Source organism: Chiloscyllium plagiosum, unplaced genomic scaffold (genome assembly GCF_037043375.1).
Source record: "Chiloscyllium plagiosum isolate Xiang-an unplaced genomic scaffold, Cpla_swu_hap1 HiC_scaffold_211, whole genome shotgun sequence".
NCBI lineage: Eukaryota > Metazoa > Chordata > Chondrichthyes > Orectolobiformes > Hemiscylliidae > Chiloscyllium > Chiloscyllium plagiosum.
Window position 1 is genome coordinate 29,752 of NW_028270350.1, and position 22,084 is coordinate 51,835.

Consider the following 22,084-nt stretch of genomic DNA (forward strand, 5'->3'; position numbering starts at 1 on the left):
CTCTCTATCTCTCCTTTTCTCTTTCTCTATCTCTTCCACTATTTCACTCTCTTTCTCTCCCTCTCTCTTTTTTCCCTCTCTTTCTCTTTCTCTCTCTCTCTTTCTCTGTCTCTCTCCTTTTCTGTCTCTCTCTTTCTCTCTATCTCTTTCTCTCTCTCTTTATTTCTGTCTCTCTCTCCCTCCCCCTCTCTCTTTCTCTATCTCTCACTCTCTCTCTCTCTCTATTTTTCTCTTTCTTTCTATCTCTTTCTCTCTCTCTCGTTATTTCTGTCTGTCTCTCTCTCCCTTTCTCTTTCTCATTCTGTTTCTCTATATCCACCCTAACCTGCACATCCCTGGGCACTACGGGGACAATTTAGCACGGCCAATCCACCCTAACCTGCACATCCCTGGACACTACGGGACAATTTAGCACGGCCAATCCACCCTAACCTGCACATCCCTGGGCACTACGGGGACAATTTAGCACGGCCAATCCACCCTAACCTGCACATCCCTGGGCACTACGGGGACAATTTAGCACGTCCAATCCACCCTAACCTGCACATCCCTGGACACTACGGGACAATTTAGCACGGCCAATCCACCCTAACCTGCACATCCCTGGGCACTACGGGGACAATTTAGCACGTCCAATCCACCCTAACCTGCACATCCCTGGACACTACGGGACAATTTAGCACGGCCAATCCACCCTAACCTGTACATCCCTGGGCACTACGGGACAATTTAGCACGGCCAACCCACCCTAACCTGCACATCCCTGGACACTACGGGACAATTTAGCACGGCCAATCCACCCTAACCTGCACATCCCTGGGCACTATGGGGACAATTTAGCACGGCCAATCCACCCTAACCTGCACATCCCTGGGCACTACGGGACAATTTAGCACGGCCAATCCACCCTAACCTGCACATCCCTGAGCACTACGGGGACAATTTAGCACGGCCAACCCACCCTAACCTGCACATCCCTGGACACTACGGGACAATTTAGCACGGCCAATCCACCCTAACCTGCACACCCCTGGGCACTACGGGGACAGTTTAGCACGGCCAACCCACCCTAACCTGCACATCCCTGGACACTACGGGACAATTTAGCACGGCCAATCCACCCTAACCTGCACATCCCTGGGCACTATGGGGACAATTTAGCACGGCCAATCCACCCTAACCTGCACATCCCTGGGCACTACGGGACAATTTAGCACGGCCAATCCACCCTAACCTGCACATCCCTGAGCACTACGGGGACAATTTAGCACGGCCAACCCACCCTAACCTGCACATCCCTGGACACTACGGGACAATTTAGCACGGCCAATCCACCCTAACCTGCACACCCCTGGGCACTACGGGGACAGTTTAGCACGGCCAATCCACCCTAACCTGCACATCCCTGGGCACTACGGGACAATTTAGCACGGCCAATCCACCCTAACCTGCACATCCCTGGGCACTACGGGACAATTTAGCACGGCCAATCCACCCCAACCTGCCCATCCCTGGGCACTACGGGGACAATTTAGCACGGCCAATCCACCCTAACCTGCACATCCCTGGACACTACGGGGACAATTTAGCACGGCCAATCCACCCTAACCTGCACATCCCTGGGCACTACGGGGACAATTTAGCACGGCCAATCCACCCTAACCTGCACATCCCTGGGCACTACAGGGACAATTTAGCACGGCCAATCCACCCTAACCTGCACATCCCTGGGCACTACGGGGACAATTTAGCACGGCCAATCCACCCTAACCTGCACATCCCTGGGCACTACAGGGACAATTTAGCACGGCCAATCCACCCTAACCTGCACATCCCTGGGCACTACGGGGACAATTTAGCACGGCCAATCCACCCTAACCTGCACATCCCTGGGCACTACGGGGACAATTTAGCACGGGCCAATCCCACCCTAACCTGCACATCTTTGGACTGTGGGAGGAAACCCACGCAGACACGGGGAGACTGTGCAAACTCCACCCAGACAGTCGCCCGAGGCTGGGATCGAACCCGGGTCTCTGGCGCTGCCACTGAACCACCAATGGGGGGGGGGGGGGGGGTGCAATTGGCACCGAAGTGACGGAGCTTGGGATGGAAATGTCCGGAAATATCCCACGTTTCGAAAGGGTCGGCTCCGAGAACAGCAGGAGGTGGGGGTTTTTAACTGAGGTGCTGTCACTCAGAAGGGAACTGAGGTTGAATTATCCAATCAGAGCGTCCGTCGAGAGGTTGGGGGGTGGGGGGGAGGGGGGGGGGTGGGGGTGCGAAATGATCCCAAACAGCAGCAGCCATTGGTGGGAGTTGCTCAGAAATGGGGATGTTAGATGTCAAGATGCTTGAAGGTGGACCCTCAGTTTGTACAGCCCAGAATGCACTCTGCCAAACCAGCCGGGCAGAGTGCATTCTGGGCTGCGGTCGGATGGGGATCTGACTCGGGATCGCTTTTCGGATTTTGTGCTGTGTCCGGAGGAAGGCCAAATCAGTCACAGAGCTGGAAACACACCCTTCGGCCCATCCCGTCCGTGCTGACCCAGATATCCCAACCCAAGCTAGTCCCCCGTTTGCCAGCACTTGGCCCATCTCTCCCAAAACCCTTCCTATCCATGTCCCCCCCCCCCCAATCCTTTTAAATGTTGGCATTGTACCAGCCCCCACCACTTCCTCTGGCAGCTCGTTCCACACACGCACCACCCTCTGGGGGAAAAAGTTACCCCTCGGGTCCCTTTCCCCCCTCTCACCTTAAACCTACCCCCCTCTAGTTCTGGGCTCTCCCCACCCCAGGGGGAAAAGACCTTGTCTATTTACCCTATCCATGCCCCCCTCATGATTTTATAAACCTCTGGTTCTGGGCTCCCCCACCCCAGGGGGAAAAGACCTTGTCTATTTACCCTATCCATGCCCCCCCTCATGATTTTATAAACCTCTAGAAGGTCACCCCTCAGCCTCCGACGCTCCAGGGAAAACAGCCCCAGCCTGTTCAGCCTCTCCCTGTAGCTCAGACCCTCCAACCCTGGCAACATCCTTTTCTGAACCCTTTCAAGTTTCACCTTACTGTGAAACTACCTTTGGGAATGAGAAACCCGTGTTGGAGTACACAGATCCCTGAAAGTTGCCACCCAGGTCGATCGGGTTGTTAAGAAGGCGTACGGTGTGTTAGCGTTTATTGGGAGAGGGATTGAGTTTCGGAGCCACGAGGTCATGCTGCAGCTGTACAAAACTCTGGTGCGGCCGCACTTGGGAGTATTGTGTACAGATCTGGTCACCGCATTATAGGAAGGATGTGGAAGCTTTGGAAAGGGTTCAGAGGGGATTTCCCAGGATGTTGCCTGGTACGGAGGGAAGGTCTTATGGGGAAAGGCTGAGGGACTTGAGGCTGTTTCGTTAGAGAGAAGGTTGAGAGGTGACTTAATTGAGACGTCTAAGATAATCCGAGGGTTAGATAGGGTGGGCAGGGAGAGGCTTTCCCCTCGGATGGTGATGGCTAGCACGAGGGGACACAGCTTTAAATTGAGGGGGTGATAGATACAGGACAGATGGCAGAGGGAGTTTCTTTACTCAGAGAGTAGGAGGGGGCGTGGAACGCACTGCCTGCCACAGTAGTAGACTCGCCAACTTTAGGGGCATTTAAATGGGCATTGGATAGGCATATGGAGGAGAATGGAATAGTGTAGGAAAGAGGGGCTTCAGATGGGTCAGCACAGCAATGGAGGGGCCGAAGGGCATGTACTGCGCTGGAATGTGCTATGATCATGTGCATGCAAAATTGTTCAGCTTTTAGGCAGGTTCTCAAAGCGGTTGAAGGGAAATGATGAAGGTGCGAGGGGTAAATTGGGGAACGACAGATTGGGAAAACACACCAAAATATTCAATGTGAGACAAGAGGCGACGGGTATTTAAAGAAATATCAGAGGACGTACGTCAGAAACTTATGACTCTGAGGCACAGACACCTCAGGAAACATCAATTAACGCAAGTTAATGAGAGACTGCAGTGCATCGAAGGACATGTCTGATAAAAATACTTCGGAATTGGCCGGGGGATTGAGATGTGGGCAAGGAGGGGCCCAGGACGTGTAGCTCAAAAGGGAACAGAAATCCGATCGAAAAATAGAAAAAGTGGATGACAAAGTCTCCCTCAGGTACCAGAAAAGATTAGCGACAGCGAATGTAGGACATTGAGAGGTGGAGACAGCGGGTTTGTAACAGAGACCCAGGAAAGGGAGGGCGAACTGACTGCTGACATGGCGCGGAGTGTGTAGTTCCCAATATTCCGAGTACACCAAACCGACAGGGTGGAAACAGGCCATTCGGCCCGACGTGACCGCACTTGACCCTCCGCAGAGTAACCCACCCAGACCCATTCCCCCACCCTATTCCTCAACATCCAAACCTGACCAACACACCCGAACACATCCCTGGCCACTACAGGGACAATTTAGCACGTCCAATCCACCCTAATCTGCACATCCCTGGGCACTACGGGGACAATTTAGCACGGCCAATCCACCCGAACCTGCACATCCCTGGCCACTACAGGGACAATTTAGCACGTCCAATCCACCCTAACCTGCACATCCCTGGGCACTACGGGGACAATTTAGCACGGGCCAATCCACGCGAACCTGCACATCCCTGGGCACTATGGGGACAATTTAGCACAGCCAATCCACCCTAACCTGCACATCCCTGGGCACTATGGGACAATATAGCACAGCTAATCCACCCTAACCTGCACATCCCTGGGCACTATGGGACAATTTAGCACGGCCAATCCACCCTAACCTGCACATCCCTGGGCACTACGGGACAATTTAGCACGGCCAATCCACCCTAACCTGTACATCCCTGGGCACTACGGTGACAGTTTAGCACGGCCAGTCCACCCTAACCTGCACATCCCTGGGCACTACAGGGACAATTTAGCACGGCCAATCCACCCTAACCTGCACATCCCTGGGCACTACGGGGACAATTTAGCACGGCCAATCCACCCTAACCTGCACATCCCTGGGCACTACGGGACAATTTAGCACGGCCAATCCACCCTAACCTGCACATCCCTGGGCGCTACGGTGACAATTTAGCACGGCCAACCCACCCTAACCTGCACCTCCCTGGGCACTACGGTGACAATTTAGCACGGCCAATCCACCCTAACCTGCACATCCCTGGGCACTACGGTGACAATTTAGCACGGCCAACCCACCCTAACCTGCACATCCCTGGGCACTACGGGGACAATTTAGCACGGCCAATCCACCCTAACCTGCACATCCCTGGGCGCTACGGGACAATTTAGCATGGCCAATCCACCCTAACCTGCACATCCCTGGGCGCTACGGGACAATTTAGCATGACCAATCCACCCTAACCTGCACATCCCTGGACACTACGGGGACAATGTAGCACGGCCAATCCACCCTAACCCGCACATCCCTGGGCACTACGGGGACAATTTAGCACGGCCAATCCACCCTAACCTGCACATCCCTGGGCACTACGGGGACAATTTAGCACGGCCAATCCATCCTAACCCGCACATCCCTGGGCACTATGGGACAATTTAGCACGGCCAATCCATCCTAACCCGCACATCCCTGGGCACTATGGGACAATTTAGCACGGCCAATCCACCCTAACCTGCACATCCCTGGTCACTACGGGACAATTTAGCACGGCCAATCCACCCTAACCTGCACATCCCTGGGCACTACTGGGACAATTTAGCACGGCCAGTCCACCCTAACCTGCACATCCCTGGGCACTACGGGGACAATTTAGCACGGCCAATCCACCCTAACCTGCACATCCCTGGGCACTTCGGGACAATTTAGCACGGCCAATCCACCCTAACCTGCACATCCCTGGGCACTACGGGGACAATTTAGCACGGCCAGTCCACCCTAACCTGCACATCCCTGGGCACTACGGGGACAATTTAGCATGGCCAATCCACCCTAACCTGCTAATCCCTGGGCACTACGGGACAATTTAGCATGGCCAATCCACCCTAACCCGCACATCCCTGGGCACTACGGGGACAATTTAGCACGGCCAACCCACCCTAACCTGTACACCCCTGGGCACTACGGGGACAATTTAGCACGGCCAATCCACCCTAACCTGCACATCCCTGGGCACTACGGGGACAATTTAGCACGGCCAATCCACCCTAACCTGCACATCCCTGGGCACTACGGGACAATTTAGCACGGCCAATCCACCCTAACGTGCACATCCCTGGGCACTACAGGGACAATTTAACACGGCCAATCCATCCTAACCTGCACATCATTACTGAGAGAGAGTAACAGAGGGACGTAGTTATCGAGAGAGAGTTACAGAGGGAGATAGTTATCGAGAGAGAGAGAGAGTGACAGACGGAGATAGTTATCGAGAGAGAGAGTTACAGACGGAGATAGTTATCGAAAGAGAGAGAGAGTTACAGAGGGAGGTAGTTATCGAGAGAGAGAGAGAGAGAGTTACAGAGGGAGATAGTTATGGAGAGAGAGAGTTACAGAGGGAGATAGTTATCGAGAGAGAGAGAGAGAGTTACAGAGGGAGGTAGTTATCGAGAGAGAGAGTTACAGAGGGAGATAGTTATCGAGAGAGAGAGTTACAGAGGGAGATAGTTATTGAGAGAGAGACAGTTACAGAGGGAGATAGTTATCGAGAGAGAGAGAGAGAGTTACAGAGAGAGGAAGTTATCGAGAGAGAGAGAGAGAGTTACAGAAGGAGATAGTTATCGAGAGAGAGAGAGAGTTACAGAGGGAGATAGTTATCGAGAGAGAGAGAGTTACAGAGGGAGATAGTTATTGAGAGAGAGAGTTACAGAGGGAGATAGTAATCGAGAGAGAGAGTTACAGAGGGAGATAGTTATTGAGAGAGAGAGTTACAGAGGGAGATAGCAATCGAGAGAGAGAGTTACAGAGGGGGATAGTTATCGAGAGAGAGAGAGAGAGTTACAGAGGGAGATTGTTATCGAGAGAGAGAGTTACAGAGGGAGATATTTATTGAGAGAGAGAGAGTTACAGAGGGAGATAGCTATTGAGAGAGAGAGTTACAGAGGGAGATAGTTATTGACAGAGAGAGTTACAGAGGGAGATAGTTATCGAGAGAGAGAGAGAGTTACAGAGGGAGACAGTAATTGTGAGAGAGAGAGTTACAGAGGGAGGTAGTTATCGAGAGAGAGTTACAGAGGGAGAGAGTTATCGAGAGAGAGAGAGATTTACAGAGGGAGATAGTTATCGAGAGAGAGAGAGAGAGAGAGTTACAGAGGGAGATAGTTATCGAGAGATAGAGAGTTACAGAGGGTGATAGTTATTGAGAGAGAGAGAGTTACAGAGGGAGATAGTTATTGAGAGAGAGAGAGTTACAGAGGGAGATAGTTATCGAGAGAGAGAGAGTTACAGAGGGAGATCGTTATTGAGAGAGAAAGTTACAGACGGAGATCGTTATCGAGAGATAGAGTTACAGAGGAAGGTAGTTATCGAGTGAGAGAGAGAGAGTTACAGAGGGGAGATAGTTATTGACAGAGAGAGAGAGTTACAGAGGGAGATAGTTATCGAGAGAGAGAGAGTTACAGACGGAGATATTAATTGAGAGAGAGAGAGTTACAGAGGGAGATAGTTATTGACAGAGAGAGAGTTACAGAGGGAGATAGTTATCGAGAGAGAGAGAGTTACAGACGGAGATAGTAATTGAGAGAGAGAGAGTTACAGAGGGAGATAGTTATCGAGAGAGAGAGAGTTACAGACGGAGATAGTAATTGAGAGAGAGAGAGTTACAGAGGGAGGCAGTTATCGAGAGATAGAGAGAGTTACAGAGGGAGATAGTTATTGACAGAGAGAAGTGACAGAGGGAGATAGTTATCGAGAGAGAGAGAGTTACAGAGGGGAATAGTTATTGAGAGAGAGAGTTACAGAGGGAGATAGTTATCGAGAGAGAGAGTTACAGAGGGAGATAGTTATCGAGAGAGAGAGAGTTACAGAGGGAGATAGTTATCGAGAGAGAGAGAGAGTTACAGAGGGAGATAGTTATCGAGAGAGAGAGAGTTACAGAGGGAGATAGTTATTGAGAGAGAGAGTTACAGAGGGAGATAGTAATCGAGAGAGAGAGTTACAGAGGGAGATAGTTATTGAGAGAGAGAGTTACAGAGGGAGATAGCAATCGAGAGAGAGAGTTACAGAGGGGGATAGTTATCGAGAGAGAGAGAGAAGTTACAGAGGGAGATTGTTATCGAGAGAGAGAGTTACAGAGGGAGATATTTATTGAGAGAGAGAGAGTTACAGAGGGAGATAGCTATTGAGAGAGAGAGTTACAGAGGGAGATAGTTATTGACAGAGAGAGTTACAGAGGGAGATAGTTATCGAGAGAGAGAGAGAGTTACAGAGGGAGACAGTAATTGTGAGAGAGAGAGTTACAGAGGGAGGTAGTTATCGAGAGAGAGTTACAGAGGGAGAGAGTTATCGAGAGAGAGAGATTTACAGAGGGAGATAGTTATCGAGAGAGAGAGAGAGAGAGAGAGTTACAGAGGGAGATAGTTATCGAGAGATAGAGAGTTACAGAGGGTGATAGTTATTGAGAGAGAGAGAGTTACAGAGGGAGATAGTTATTGAGAGAGAGAGAGTTACAGAGGGAGATAGTTATCGAGAGAGAGAGAGTTACAGAGGGAGATCGTTATTGAGAGAGAAAGTTACAGACGGAGATCGTTATCGAGAGATAGAGTTACAGAGGAAGGTAGTTATCGAGTGAGAGAGAGAGAGTTACAGAGGGGAGATAGTTATTGACAGAGAGAGAGAGTTACAGAGGGAGATAGTTATCGAGAGAGAGAGTTACAGAGGGAGATAGTTATCGAGAGAGAGAGAGAGTTACAGAGGGAGATCGTTATCGAGAGAGAGAGAGTTACAGAGGGAGATAGTTATTGATAGAGAGAGTTACAGAGGGAGATAGTTACCGAGAGAGAGAGAGTTACAGAGGGAGATTGTTATTGAGAGAGAGAGTTACAGAGGGAGACAGTTATCGAGAGAGAGAGTTACAGAGGGAGATAGTTATAGAGAGAGAGAGAGTTACAGAGGGAGATCGTTATTGAGAGAGAAAGTTACAGACGGAGATAGTTATCGAGAGAGAGAGTTACAGAGGAAGGTAGCTATCGAGAGAGAGAGAGTTACAGAGGGAGATAGTTATTGACAGAGAGAGAGTTACAGAGGGAGATAGTTATCGAGAGAGAGATTTACAGAGGGAGGTAGTTATCGAGAAATAGAGAGAGTTACAGAGGGAGATCGTTATCGAGAGAGAGATTTACAGAGGGAGGTAGTTATCGAGAGATAGAGAGAGTTACAGAGGGAGATAGTTATTGACAGAGAGAAGTGACAGAGGGAGATAGTTATCGAGAGAGAGAGAGTTACAGAGGGGGATAGTTATTGAGAGAGAGAGAGTTACAAAGGGAGATTGTTATTGAGAGAGAGAGAGTTACAGAGGGAGATAGTTATTTGGAGAGAGAGAGATACAGAGGGAGATAGTTATTGAGAGAGAGAGAGTTACAGAGGGAGATAGTTATTGAGAGAGAGAGAGTTACAGAGGGAGATAGTTATTGAGAGAGACAGTTACAGAGGGAGATAATAATCGAGAGAGAGAGAGTTACAGTGGGAGATAGTTATTGACAGAGAGAGTGACAGAGGGAGATAGTTATCGAGAGAGAGAGTTACAGAGGGAGATAGTTATCGAGAGAGAGAGAGTTACAGACGGAGATATTAATTGAGAGAGAGAGAGTTACAGAGGGAGATAGTTATTGACAGAGAGAGAGTTACAGAGGGAGATAGTTATCGAGAGAGAGAGAGTTACAGACGGAGATAGTAATTGAGAGAGAGAGAGTTACAGAGGGAGATAGTTATCGAGAGAGAGAGAGTTCCAGACGGAGATAGTAATTGAGAGAGAGAGAGTTACAGAGGGAGGCAGTTATCGAGAGATAGAGAGAGTTACAGAGGGAGATAGTTATTGACAGAGAGAAGTGACAGAGGGAGATAGTTATCGAGAGAGAGAGAGTTACAGAGGGGAATAGTTATTGAGAGAGAGAGTTACAGAGGGAGATAGTTATCGAGAGAGAGAGTTACAGAGGGAGATAGTTATCGAGAGAGAGAGAGTTACAGAGGGAGATAGTTATCGAGAGAGAGTTACAGAGGGAGATAGCTATTGAGAGAGAGAGTTACAGAGGGAGATAGTTATTGAGAGAGAGAGTTACAGCGGGAGATAGTTATCGAGAGAGAGAGAGTTACAGAGGGAGATAGTTATCGAGAGAGAGAGAGAGTTACAGAGGGAGATAGTTATCGAGAGAGAGAGAGAGAGTTACAGAGGGAGATAGTTATCGAGAGAGAGAGAGTTACAGACGGAGATAGTAATTGAGAGAGAGAGAGTTACAGAGAGAGGTAGTTATCGAGAGAGAGAGAGAGAGTTACAGAGGGAGATAGTTATCGAGAGAGAGAGAGAGTTACAGAGGGAGATCGTTATCGAGAGAGAGAGAGTTACAGAGGGAGATAGTTATTGATAGAGAGAGTTACAGAGGGAGATAGTTACCGAGAGAGAGAGAGTTACAGAGGGAGATAGTTATTGATAGAGAGAGTTACAGAGGGAGATCGTTATCGAGAGAGAGAGAGTTACAGAGGGAGATAGTTATTGATAGAGTGAGTTACAGAGGGAGATTGTTATTGAGAGAGAGAGTTACAGAGGGAGACAGTTATCGAGAGAGAGAGTTACAGAGGGAGATAGTTATAGAGAGAGAGAGAGTTACAGAGGGAGATCGTTATTGAGAGAGAAAGTTACAGACGGAGATAGTTATCGAGAGAGAGAGTTACAGAGGAAGGTAGCTATCGAGAGAGAGAGAGTTACAGAGGGAGATAGTTATTGACAGAGAGAGAGTTACAGAGGGAGATAGTTATCGAGAGAGAGATTTACAGAGGGAGGTAGTTATCGAGAAATAGAGAGAGTTACAGAGGGAGATCGTTATCGAGAGAGAGATTTACAGAGGGAGGTAGTTATCGAGAGATAGAGAGAGTTACAGAGGGAGATAGTTATTGACAGAGAGAAGTGACAGAGGGAGATAGTTATCGAGAGAGAGAGAGTTACAGAGGGGGATAGTTATTGAGAGAGAGAGAGTTACAAAGGGAGATTGTTATTGAGAGAGAGAGAGTTACAGAGGGAGATAGTTATTTGGAGAGAGAGAGATACAGAGGGAGATAGTTATTGAGAGAGAGAGAGTTACAGAGGGAGATAGTTATTGAGAGAGAGAGAGTTACAGAGGGAGATAGTTATTGAGAGAGACAGTTACAGAGGGAGATAATAATCGAGAGAGAGAGAGAGTTACAGTGGGAGATAGTTATTGACAGAGAGAGTGACAGAGGGAGATAGTTATCGAGAGAGAGAGTTACAGAGGGCGATAGTTATCGAGAGAGAGAGAGTTACAGAGGGAGATCGTTCCTGAGAGAGAAAGTTACAGACAGAGATAGTTATCGAGAGAGAGAGTTACAGAGGAAGGTAGCTATCGAGAGAGAGAGAGCTACAGAGGGAGATAGTTATCGAGAGAGAGAGTTACAGAGGGAGATAGTTATCGAGAGAGAGAGTTACAGAGGGAGGTAGTTATCGAGAAATAGAGAGAGTTACAGAGGGAGATAGTTATTGACAGAGAGAAGTGCCAGAGGGAGATAGTTATCGAGAGAGAGAGAGTTACAGAGGGGGATAGTTATTGACAGAGAGTGAGTTACAGAGGGAGATAGTTATCGAGAGAGAGAGTTACAGAGGGAGATAGTTATCGAGAGAGAGAGTTACAGAGGGGAATAGTTATTGAGAGAGAGAGTTACAGAGGGAGATAGTTATCGAGAGAGAGAGTTACAGAGGGGAATAGTTATTGAGAGAGAGAGTTACAGAGGGAGATAGTTATCGAGAGAGAGAGTTACAGAGGGGAATAGTTATTGAGAGAGAGAGTTACAGAGGGAGATAGTTATCGAGAGAGAGAGAGAGTTACAGGGGGAGATAGTTATCGAGAGAGAGGAGAGTAATAGAGGGAAATACTTAGTGAGAGAGAGAGTAAAAGAGGGAGGTAGTTATCGAAAAAGAGAGAGTTAAACAGGGAGATAGTTATTGAGTGAGTGAGAGAGAGTTACAGAGGGAGATAGTTATCGAGAGAGAGAGAGAGTTACAGAGGGAGATAGTTATCGAGAGAGAGTTACAGAGGGAGATAGTTATCGAGAGAGAGTGACAGAGGGAGATCGTTATCGATGAGAGAGAGAGTTACAGAGGGAGATAGTTATCGAGAGAGAGAGTTACAGAGGGAGATAGTTATCAAGAGAGAGAAAGTTACAGAGGGAGATAGTTATCGAGAGAAAGAGAGTTACAGAGGGAGATAGTTATCGAGAAAGAGCGTTAAAGAGGGAGATAGTTATCGAGAGAGAGAAAGTTACAGAGGGAGATAGTTATCGAGAGAGAGAGAGTTACAGAGGGAGATAGTTATCAATAGAGAGAGAGAGAGTTACAGAGGGAGATAGTTATCGAGAGAGAGAGAGAGTTACAGAGGGAGACAGTTATCAAGAGAGAGAGTTACAGAGGGAGATAATTATCGAGAGAGTGAGAGTTACAGAGGGAGACAGTTATCAAGAGAGAGAGAGTTACAGAGGGAGATAGTTATCAAGAGAGAGAGAGTTACAGAGGGAGGTAGTTATCGAGAGAGTGAGAGTTACAGAGGGAGATAGTTATCGAGAGAGAGAGAGTGACAGAGGAAGGTAGATATCGAGTGCGAGAGAGAGTTACAGAGGGAGGTGGTTATCGAGAGAGAGAGAGTTACAGAGGGAGGCAGTTATCGAGAGAGAGAGAGTTACAGAGGGGGATAGTTATTGAGAGAGAGAGTTACAGAGGGAGATAGTTATCGAGAGAGAGAGAGTTACAGAGGGAGACAGTTATCGAGTGGGATGGAGTGAGTTACAGAGGGAGATAGTTATCGAGAGAGTGAGAGTTACAGAGGGAGACAGTTATCAAGAGAGAGAGTTACAGAGGGAGATAGTTATCAAGAGAGAGAGAGTTACAGAGGGAGATAGTTATCGAGAGAGAGAGAGTTACAGAGGGAGATAGTTATCGAGAGAGTGAGAGTTACAGAGGGAGACAGTTATCAAGAGAGAGAGAGTTACAGAGGGAGATAGTTATCAAGAGAGAGAGAGTTACAGAGGGAGATAGTTATCGAGAGAGAGAGAGTTACAGAGGGAGATAGTTATCGAGAGAGGGAGATTTACAGAGGGAGGTAGTTATCGAGAGAGAGAGAGTTACAGAGGGAGATAGTTATCGAGAGAGAGAGAGTTACAGAGGGGGATAGTTATTGAGAGAGAGAGTTACAGAGAGAGATAGTTATCGAGAGAGAGAGAGTTACAGAGGGAGACAGTTATCGAGAGAGAGAGTTACAGAGTGAGATAGTTATCGAGAGAGAGAGTTACAGAGGGAGGTAGATATCGAGTGCGAGACAGAGATACAGAGGGAGGTAGTTATCGAGAGAGAGTTACAGAGGGAGGTAGTTATCGAGAGAGAGAGTTATAGAGGGGGATAGTTATCGAGAGAGAGTGTTACAGAGAGAGACAGTTATCGAGAGAGAGTGTGTTACAGAGGGAGATAGTTATCGAGAGAGAGTTACAGAGGGAGATAGTTATCGAGTGAGAGTTACAGAGGGAGGTAGTTATCGAGAGAGAGAGAGTTACAGAGGGAGATAATTATCGAGAGAGAGAGTTGCAGAGGGGGCTAGTTATCGAGAGAGAGAGAGAGTTACAGAGGGAGATAGTTATCGAGAGACAGAGAGTTACAAACGGAGAAAATTATCGAGAGAGAGAGAGTTACAGAGGGAGATAGTTATCGAGAGAGAGAGAGAGAGTTACAGAGGGAGATAGTTATCGAGAGAGAGAGTTACAGAGGGAGATAGTTATCGAGAGAGAGAGTTACAGAGGGAGATAGTAATCGAGGGAGAGAGAGTTACAGAGGGAGATAGTTATCGAGAGAGAGTGTTACAGAGGGAGATAGTTATCGAGAGAGAGAGAGAGTTACAGAGGGGAGATAGTTATCGAGAGAGAGAGAGTAACAGAGGGAGATAGTTATCGAGAGAGAGAGAGTTACAGAGGGAGATAGTTATCGAGAGAGAGAGTTACAGAGGGAGATAGTTATCAATAGAGAGAGAGAGTTACAGAGGGAGATAGTTATTGAGAGAGAGAGAGTTACAGAGGGAGATAGTTATTGAGAGAGAGAGTTACAGAGGGAGATAGTTATTGAGAGAGAGAGTTACAGAGGGAGATAGTTATCGAGAGAGAGAGAGTTCCAGGGGGAGATAGTTATCGAGAGAGAGAGTTACAGAGGGAGATAGTTATCGAGAGAGAGAGAGTTACAGAGTGAGATAGTTATCGAGAGAGAGTATTACAGAGGGAGATAGTTATCGAGAGAGAGAGAGAGTTACAGGGGGACATAGTTATCGAGAGAGAGTTACAGAGGGAGATAGTTATCGAGAGAGAGAGAGTTACAGAGGGAGATAGTTATCGAGAGAGAGAGAGTTACAGAGGGAGATAGTTATCGAGAGAGAGAGAGTTACAGGGGGAGATAGTTATCGAGAGAGAGAGTTACAGAGGGAGATAGTTATCGAGAGAGAGAGAGTTACAGAGGGAGATAGTTATCGAGAGAGAGAGAGTTACAGAAGGAGATAGTTATCGAGAGAGAGAGAGTTACAGAGGGGGATAGTTATTGAGAGAGAGAGAGTTACAGAGGGAGATTGTTATCGAGAGAGAGAGAGAGTTACAGAGGGAGATAGTTATCGAGAGAGAGAGAGTTACAGAGGGAGGTAGTTATCGAGAGAGAGTTACAGAGGGACGTAGTTTTCGAGAAATAGAGAGAGTTACAGAGGGAGATAGTTATTGACAGAGAGAAGTGACAGAGGGAGATAGTTATCGAGAGAGAGAGAGTTACAGAGGGGGATAGTTATTGACAGAGAGTGAGTTACAGAGGGAGATAGTTATCGAGAGAGAGAGTTACAGAGGGAGATAGTTATCGAGAGAGAGAGTTACAGAGGGGAATAGTTATTGAGAGAGAGAGTTACAGAGGGAGATAGTTATCGAGAGAGAGAGTTACAGAGGGGAATAGTTATTGAGAGAGAGAGTTACAGAGGGAGATAGTTATCGAGAGAGAGAGTTACAGAGTGGAATAGTTATTGAGAGAGAGAGTTACAGAGGGAGATAGTTATCGAGAGAGAGAGAGTTACAGAGGGAGATAGTTATCGAGAGAGAGGAGAGTAATAGAGGGAAATACTTAGTGAGAGAGAGAGTAAAAGAGGGAGGTAGTTATCGAAAAAGAGAGAGTTAAACAGGGAGATAGTTATTGAGTGAGTGAGAGAGAGTTACAGAGGGAGATAGTTATCAATAGAGAGAGAGAGTTACAGAGGGAGATAGTTATCGAGAGAGAGAGAGTTACAGAGGGAGATAGTTATCGAGAGAGAGAGAGTTACAGAAGGAGATAGTTATCGAGAGAGAGAGAGTTACAGAGGGGGATAGTTATTGAGAGAGAGAGAGTTACAGAGGGAGATTGTTATCGATAGAGAGAGAGAGTTACAGAGGGAGATAGTTATCGAGAGAGAGAGAGTTACAGAGGGAGATAGTTATCGAGAGAGAGTTACAGAGGGACGTATTTTTCGAGAAATAGAGAGAGTTACAGAGGGAGATAGTTATTGACAGAGAGAAGTGACAGAGGGAGATAGTTATCGAGAGAGAGAGAGTTACAGAGGGGGATAGTTATTGACAGAGAGTGAGTTACAGAGGGAGATAGTTATCGAGAGAGAGAGTTACAGAGGGAGATAGTTATCGAGAGAGAGAGTTACAGAGGGGAATAGTTATTGAGAGAGAGAGTTACAGAGGGAGATAGTTATCGAGAGAGAGAGTTACAGAGTGGAATAGTTATTGAGAGAGAGAGTTACAGAGGGAGATAGTTATCGAGAGAGAGAGAGTTACAGAGGGAGATAGTTATCGAGAGAGAGGAGAGTAATAGAGGGAAATACTTAGTGAGAGAGAGAGTAAAAGAGGGAGGTAGTTATCGAAAAAGAGAGAGTTAAACAGGGAGATAGTTATTGAGTGAGTGAGAGAGAGTTACAGAGGGAGATAGTTATCAATAGAGAGAGAGAGTTACAGAGGGAGATAGTTATCGAGAGAGAGAGAGTTACAGAGGGAGATAGTTATCAATAGAGAGAGAGAGTTACAGAGGGAGATAGTTATCGAGAGACAGAGAGTTACAGAGGGAGATAGTTATCGAGAGAGAGTGACAGAGGGAGATCGTTATCGAGAGAGAGAGTTACAGAGGGAGATAGTTATCAAGAGAGAGAAAGTTACAGAGGGAGATAGTTATCGAGAGAAAGAGAGTTACAGAGGGAGATAGTTATCGAGAAAGAGCGTTAAAGAGGGAGATAGTTATCGAGAGAGAGAAAGTTACAGAGGGAGATAGTTATCGAGAGAGAGCGTTAAAGAGGGAGATAGTTATCGAGAGAAAGAGAGTTACAGAGGGAGATAGTTATCGAGAAAGAGCGTTAAAGAGGGAGATAGTTATCGAGAGAGAGAAAGTTACAGAGGGAGATAGTTATCGAGAGAGAGAGACTTACAGAGGGAGATAGTTATCGAGAGAGTGAGAGTTACAGAGGGAGACAGTTATCAAGAGAGAGAGAGTTACAGAGGGAGGTAGTTATCAAGAGAGAGAGAGTTACAGAGGGAGATAGTTATCGAGAGAGAGAGAGTTACAGAGGGAGATAGTTATCGAGAGAGTGAGAGTTACAGAGGGAGATAGTTATCGAGAGAGAGAGACAGAGGAAGGTAGATATCGAGTGCGAGAGAGAGTTACAGAGGGAGGTGGTTATCGAGAGAGAGAGCGTTACAGAGGGGGATAGTTATTGAGAGAGAGAGTTACAGAGGGAGATACTTATCGAGAGAGAGAGAGTTACAGAGGGAGACAGTTATCGAGTGGGATGGAGTGAGTTACAGAGGGAGATAGTTATCAAGAGAGAGAGAGTTACAGAGGGAGATAGTTATCAAGAGAGAGAGAGTTACAGAGGGAGATAGTTATCGAGAGAGAGAGAGTTACAGAGGGAGATAGTTATCGAGAGAGAGAGAGTTACAGAGGGAGATATTTATCGAGAGAGAGAGTTACAGAGAGAGATAGTTATCGAGAGAGAGAGATTTACAGAGGGAGACAGTTATCGAGTGGGATGGAGTGAGTTACAGAGGGAGATAGTTATCGAGAGAGAGAGTTACAGAGGGAGGTAGATATCGAGTGCGAGACAGAGATACAGAGGGAGGTAGTTATCGAGAGAGAGTTACAGAGGGAGGTAGTTATCGAGAGAGAGAGTTATAGAGGGGGATAGTTATCGAGAGAGAGAGTGTTACAGAGGGAGACAGTTATCGAGAGAGAGTGTGTTACAGAGGGAGATAGTTATCGAGAGAGAGTTACAGAGGGAGATAGTTATCGAGAGAGAGAGTTATAGAGGGGGATAGTTATCGAGAGAGAGAGAGTTACAGAGGGAGATAGTTATCGAGAGAGTGAGAGTTACAGAGGGAGATAATTATCGAGAGAGAGAGTTGCAGAGGGGGCTAGTTATCGAGAGAGAGAGAGAGTTACAGAGGGAGATAGTTATCGAGAGACAGAGAGTTACAAACTGAGAAAATTATCGAGAGAGAGAGAGTTACAGAGGGAGATAGTTATCGAGAGAGAGAGAGAGAGTTACAGAGGGAGATAGTTATCGAGAGCGAGAGTTACAGAGGGAGATAGTTATCGAGAGAGAGAGTTACAGAGGGAGATAGTAATCGAGGGAGGGAGAGTTACAGAGGGAGATAGTTATCGAGAGAGAGTGTTACAGAGGGAGATAGTTATCGAGAGAGAGAGAGAGTTACAGAGGGGAGATAGTTATCGAGACAGAGAGAGTAACAGAGGGAGATAGTTATCGAGAGAGAGAGAGTTACAGAGGGAGGTAGTTATCGAGAGAGAGAGAGAGAGTTACAGAGGGAGATAGTTATCAATAGAGAGAGAGAGTTACAGAGGGAGATCGTTATTGAGAGAGAGAGTTACAGAGGGAGATAGTTATTGAGAGAGAGAGAGTTCCAGGGGGAGATAGTTATCGAGAGAGAGAGTTACAGAGGGAGATAGTTATCAATAGAGAGAGAGAGTTACAGAGGGAGATAGTTATCGAGAGAGAGAGTTACAGAGGGAGATAGTTATGGAGAGAGAGAGAGATACAGAGGGAGATAGTTATCGAGAGAGAGAGAGTTACAGAGGGAGATAGTTATCGAGAGAGAGAGAGAGTTACAGAGGGAGATAGTTATCGAGAGAGAGAGTTACAGAGGGAGGTAGTTATCGAGAGAGAGAGAGAGTTACAGAGGGAGATAGTTATCGAGAGAGAGAGAGTTACAGAGGGAGATAGTTATCGAGAGAGAGAGAGAGTTACAGAGGGAGGTAGTTATCGAGAAATAGAGAGAGTTACAGAGGGAGATAGTTATTGACAGAGAGTGAGTTACAGAGAGAGATAGTTATCGAGAGAGAGAGTTACAGAGGGAGATAGTTATCGAGAGAGAGAGTTACAGAGGGGAATAGTTATTGAGAGAGAGAGTTACAGAGGGAGATAGTTATCGAGAGAGAGAGTTACAGAGTGGAATAGTTATTGAGAGAGAGAGTTACAGAGGGAGATAGTTATCGAGAGAGAGAGTTACAGAGGGGAATAGTTATTGAGAGAGAGAGTTACAGAGGGAGATAGTTATCGAGAGAGAGAGTTACAGAGGGAGATAGTTATCGAGAGAGAGAGAGAGTTACAGAGGGAGATAGTTATCGAGAGAGAGAGAGTTACAGAGGGAGATAGTTATCGAGAGAGAGAGTTACAGAGGGAGGTAGTTATCGAGAAATAGAGAGAGTTACAGAGGGAGATAGTTATTGACAGAGAGTGAGTTACAGAGGGAGATAGTTATCGAGAGAGAGAGTTACAGAGGGAGATAGTTATCGAGAGAGAGAGTTACAGAGGGGAATAGTTATTGAGAGAGAGAGTTACAGAGGGAGATAGTTATCGAGAGAGAGAGTTACAGAGGGGAATAGTTATTGAGAGAGAGAGTTACAGAGGGAGATAGTTATCGAGAGAGAGAGTTACAGAGGGGAATAGTTATTGAGAGAGAGAGTTACAGAGGGAGATAGTTATCGAGAGAGAGAGAGTTACAGAGGGAGATAGTTATCGAGAGAGAGGAGAGTAATAGAGGGAAATACTTAGTGAGAGAGAGAGTAAAAGAGGGAGGTAGTTCTCAAAAAAGAGAGAGTTAAACAGGGAGATAGTTATTGAGTGAGTGAGAGAGAGTTACAGAGGGAGATAGTTATCAATAGAGAGAGAGAGTTACAGAGGGAGATAGTTATCGAGAGACAGAGAGTTACAGAGGGAGATATTTATCGAGAGAGAGTGACAGAGGGAGATCATTATCGAGAGAGAGAGTTACAGAGGGAGATAGTTATCAAGAGAGAGAAAGTTACAGAGGGAGATAGTTATCGAGAGAAAGAGAGTTACAGAGGGAGATAGTTATCGAGAAAGAGCGTTAAAGAGGGAGATAGTTATCGAGAGAGAGAAAGTTACTGAGGGAGATAGTTATCGAGAGAGAGAGAGTTACAGAGGGAGATAGTTATCGAGAGAGAGAGAGAGTTACAGAGGGAGACAGTTATCAAGAGAGAGAGAGTTACAGAGGGAGATAGTTATCGAGAGAGAGAAAGTTACAGAGGGAGATAGTTATCGAGAGAGAGAGAGTTACAGAGGGAGATAGTTATCGAGAGAGAGAGAGAGTTACAGAGGGAGTTCGTTATCGAGAGAGAGAGTTACAGAGGGAGATAGTTATCAAGAGAGAGAAAGTTACAGAGGGAGATAGTTATCGAGAGAAAGAGAGTTACAGAGGGAGATAGTTATCGAGAAAGAGCGTTAAAGAGGGAGCTAGTTATCGAGAGAGAGAAAGTTACAGAGGGAGATAGTTATCGAGAGAGAGAGAGTTACAGAGGGAGATAGTTATCGAGAGAGTGAGAGTTACAGAGGGAGACAGTTATCAAGAGAGAGAGAGTTACAGAGGGAGGTAGTTATCAAGAGAGAGAGAGTTACAGAGGGAGATAGTTATCGAGAGAGAGAGAGTAACAGAGGGAGATAGTTATCGAGAGAGAGAGAGAGTTACAGAGGGAGATAGTTATTGAGAGAGAGAGTTACAGAGGGGGATAGTTATTGAGAGAGACAGTTACAGAGGGAGATAGTTATCGAGAGAGAGAGAGTTACAGAGGGAGACAGTTATCGAGTGGAATGGAGTGAGTTACAGAGGGAGATAGTTATCGAGAGAGTGAGAGTTACAGAGGGAGACAGTTATCAAGAGAGAGAGAGTTACAGAGGGAGATAGTTATCAAGAGAGAGAGAGTTACAGAGGGAGATAGTTATCGAGAGAGAGAGAGTTACAGAGGGAGATAGTTATCGATAGAGAGAGAGTTACCGAGGGAGATATTTATCGAGAGAGAGAGTTACAGAGGGAGATAGTTATCGAGAGAGAGAGAGTTACAGAGGGAGATAGTTATCGATAGAGAGAGAGTTACCGAGGGAGATATTTATCGAGAGAGAGAGAGTTACAGATGGAGATAGTTATCGAGAGAGAGAGTTACAGAGGGAGGTAGATATCGAGTGCGAGACAGAGATACAGAGGGAGGTAGTTATCGAGAGAGAGTTACAGAGGGAGGTAGTTATCGAGAGAGAGAGTTATAGAGGGGGATAGTTATCGAGAGAGAGAGTGTTACAGAGGGAGACAGTTATCGAGAGAGAGTGTGTTACAGAGGGAGATAGTTATCGAGAGAGAGTTACAGAGGGAGATAGTTATCGAGAGAGAGTTACAGAGGGAGATAGTTATCGAGAGAGAGAGTTATAGAGGGGGATAGTTATCGAGAGAGAGAGAGTTACAGAGGGAGATAATTATCGAGAGAGAGAGTTGCAGAGGGGGCTAGTTATGGAGAGAGAGAGAGAGTTACAGGGGGAGATAGTTATCGAGAGAGAGAGAGTAACAGAGGGAGATAGTTATCGAGAGAGAGAGAGTTACAGAGGGAGACAGTTATCGAGAAATAGAGAGAGTTACAGAGGGAGATAGTTATTGACAGAGAGTGAGTTACAGAGGGAGATAGTTATCGAGAGAGAGAGTTACAGAGGGAGATAGTTATCGAGAGAGAGAGTTACAGAGGGGAATAGTTATTGAGAGAGAGAGTTACAGAGGGAGATAGTTATCGAGAGAGAGAGTTACAGAGGGGAATAGTTATTGAGAGAGAGAGTTACAGAGGGAGATAGTTATCGAGAGAGAGAGTTACAGAGGGGAATAGTTATTGAGAGAGAGAGTTACAGAGGGAGATAGTTATCGAGAGAGAGAGAGTTACAGAGGGAGATAGTTATCGAGAGAGAGGAGAGTAATAGAGGGAAATACTTAGTGAGAGAGAGAGTAAAAGAGGGAGGTAGTTCTCAAAAAAGAGAGAGTTAAACAGGGAGATAGTTATTGAGTGAGTGAGAGAGAGTTACAGAGGGAGATAGTTATCAATAGAGAGAGAGAGTTACAGAGAGAGATAGTTATCGAGAGACAGAGAGTTACAGAGGGAGATATTTATCGAGAGAGAGAGACAGAGGGAGATCATTATCGAGAGAGAGAGTTACAGAGGGAGATAGTTATCAAGAGAGAGAAAGTTACAGAGGGAGATAGTTATCGAGAGAAAGAGAGTTACAGAGGGAGATAGTTATCGAGAAAGAGCGTTAAAGAGGGAGATAGTTATCGAGAGAGAGAAAGTTACAGAGGGAGATAGTTATCGAGAGAGAGAGAGTTACAGAGGGAGATAGTTATCGAGAGAGAGAGAGAGTTACAGAGGGAGACAGTTATCAAGAGAGAGAGAGTTACAGAGGGAGATAGTTATCGAGAGAGAGAAAGTTACAGAGGGAGATAGTTATCGAGAGAGAGAGAGTTACAGAGGGAGATAGTTATCGAGAGAGAGAGAGAGTTACA

At 46.5% G+C, this 22,084-nt stretch overlaps 1 protein-coding gene across 1 annotated transcript in view; it reads left to right on the plus strand.

The window, feature by feature from the left end:
* The window catches only part of LOC122545074 (metabotropic glutamate receptor 6-like), a 161,089-nt gene that overhangs the window by 26,217 nt on the left and 112,788 nt on the right, over positions 1-22,084 (plus strand). The window lies entirely within an intron of this gene.